The following is a 2,483-nucleotide window of genomic DNA, read 5'->3' on the forward strand; positions in this document are numbered from 1 at the left end:
GCGTGAATGATGTTCGTCGTTAGACGCTTCAAAGAGTTTTTTGAAAGCGCCGTTAAACGAGCGATCGCACACACATCACAACCTTGCTTTTTTAATGTTTTTGGTAGATGTGGTAAAGTGATTTCGTTAGAAACGGTAAAATTCTCTTTACGGAGCGTACGACTGCACCATTTCAAAATTATATACACCGTCAATCGTCATTAAGTCACGATATAGAACGGTAAACTTGAGGATTTTATGTTAGACGCTCAGTCTGGCACGTCTATAATTTTTTCGTCAAAATTCACGATCTGTCTTCGGTTTGGCGACGAAAAAATATAGAAAGAAAATTGAAACACGAACACAAAGACCGCCCGCGAAAATCTCTTTTCGCTTACGGCGGATACTAATTCGCTTTTTCATAACGAGTACGATGATGTAATGATGTGTTCATTCCGATCGATCAAAAACCGTCTCTTCGTCACACTTTTTAAAGTGCTTGACACACACACACGCACACTAAATGAAAGACACAATAAAGGAAAACTACCGAAAATGTAGTTTATGAGAGAAAGCAGCATTATTTATTAAAATTATTGCTGAGAAAAAGGAAATTGGCAAATTCCTAATTAAAATCGTATCGAACATGTCCCATCTTCACACATACATGCTCGTACTTTGCGTGTAAAAGCGGAGACCGCGTGAAAAAGAAAAGTGCTTCTTTTTCGGTGCGCGGATACAAATTTGTGTTTGGGTTAATATTTTTTTTAATTTTTTCGTACGCGTAAAACTGAGACCGACGATCGCGTTCCCTTTCAGACGAGAAAGTACGGACGAAAGACAATTAAGAGCGAGAATCATAAATATCCATACCACAACACCGAAATTTTAGACGTGGCACGTTTCGGAACCACGAAGATCATTTTCGTTTCGGATGTACGCACGTACGCAAAAATTTTTGCAAGACGTGTATAGACAGCTGGACGATCGGCATGATCGGGGTTTCTTGTGGAACGAGCGTTTAAATTTTAAAAAGATTACCCTGAACGGTGGATCACTTGGCTCGTGGGTCGATGAAGAACGCAGCTAATTGCGCGTCAACTTGTGAACTGCAGGACACATGAACATCGACATTTCGAACGCACATTGCGGTCCTCGGATATAATGTTCCCGGACCACTCCTGGCTGAGGGTCGTGTCAATTTCAAAGACTGCTCGGTTTTCGTTTTCGGACGAAAACGTCGGAGCGTGTTGGATGTGTTGCGACGCGTCGAATAGGTACTCATTAATGTACGTGATCGTCACTTACGTCACGATATAACGACGCACGCCTCGAACGTGTGCCGAGACGTTTACTCGAGCGTGTTTTTTCGTCAAAAAGGACGGGACGGGTATGCTTTGTATTTTTTTTTACAAAGTCCGTCGGACGTCCACCTTGCGAATCATAAATACGAAAGTGTTTACGTCGGCACATGTTCTTGCGTGGTGTGTCGTAGAATCGTGTGTTTGTGTGCGTTTCTCGTGCAGCGAGTAAATTTGCGCGACATCTTAAGACGCGAAAGCGACCAACTACTACTTGTTGTAGTTGTTGGCTGGTCTTTCGGCGTAGCACGTCCTATTTCTTCAACATGTCGTCATTTAAAAAAAAAAAATGGCGTTTTAAGGTTGAGAACGTTATAGACGGTCGTCGTGTCCGAGACGTGTAATGCAAATCGCGACAGACGTCAGATCGTAAGCGTTTCTGTAAACTTAGCCATTTTTTAAAAAGAAAAATGACGAACACGTATAGCAAGGAATGGGAGACGTGTCGTGATCGTCGAAATGACCGAATGAAAAATTTTTATTTTTCATATGCGACCTCAGAGCAGGTGAGACTACCCGCTGAATTTAAGCATATTACTAAGCGGAGGAAAAGAAACTAACTAGGATTCCCTCAGTAGCGGCGAGCGAACAGGGAGAAGCCCAGCACCGAATCCCGCGGCCGAAACCGGACGCCGGGAAATGTGGTGTTAGGGAGGATCCGTCATCCCGAGATCGTGCGGCGCGTCCAAGTCCATCTTGAACGGGGCCACAGCCCATAGAGGGTGCCAGGCCCGTAGCGACCGCTGCCGATAACGGGAGGATCTCTCCTCAGAGTCGGGTTGCTTGAGAGTGCAGCCCTAAGTGGGTGGTAAACTCCATCTAAGGCTAAATATGACCACGAGACCGATAGCGAACAAGTACCGTGAGGGAAAGTTGAAAAGAACTTTGAAGAGAGAGTTCAATAGTACGTGAAACCGTTCAGGGGTAAACCTGAGAAACCGAAAGGTCGAAAGGGGAGATTCAGCGTGACTCGATGGCGGCGCTGGACGATCGTGTGACAGATGGCGTACGCGTCGTTTGCACCTTTCGTTTTGTCGATCTGCCGTCGAACGCGTGCACTTCTCCCCCTGTAGGACGTCGCGATCCGTTGAGTGCCGGTCTAAGGCCCGCGGTGGAGCTCGTTCGGACGGTTCGCCGTTCGCC

General features: G+C 45.8%; 2 non-coding genes across 2 annotated transcripts in view; both read left to right on the forward strand.

The window, feature by feature from the left end:
- The first annotated feature begins 1,017 nt into the window (after positions 1–1,017).
- LOC148165570 (5.8S ribosomal RNA) lies at positions 1,018–1,174 on the forward strand. Its single transcript, XR_015771353.1, has one exon. It is a non-coding gene; the product is annotated as a 5.8S ribosomal RNA (ribosomal RNA).
- Positions 1,175–1,832: 658 nt separating this feature from the next.
- LOC148165571 (large subunit ribosomal RNA) overlaps positions 1,833–2,483 on the forward strand; it is a 4,039-nt gene continuing 3,388 nt past the window's right edge. The window contains exon 1 of the ribosomal RNA XR_015771356.1: positions 1,833–2,483. This exon is cut by the window's right edge and continues 3,388 nt beyond it. This is a non-coding gene — a ribosomal RNA (large subunit ribosomal RNA).

Source organism: Gnatocerus cornutus, unplaced genomic scaffold, assembly GCF_029298725.1.
Source record: "Gnatocerus cornutus isolate USDA-ARS CGAHR unplaced genomic scaffold, icGnaCorn1.1 ctg00000278.1, whole genome shotgun sequence".
Classification (NCBI taxonomy): domain Eukaryota; kingdom Metazoa; phylum Arthropoda; class Insecta; order Coleoptera; family Tenebrionidae; genus Gnatocerus; species Gnatocerus cornutus.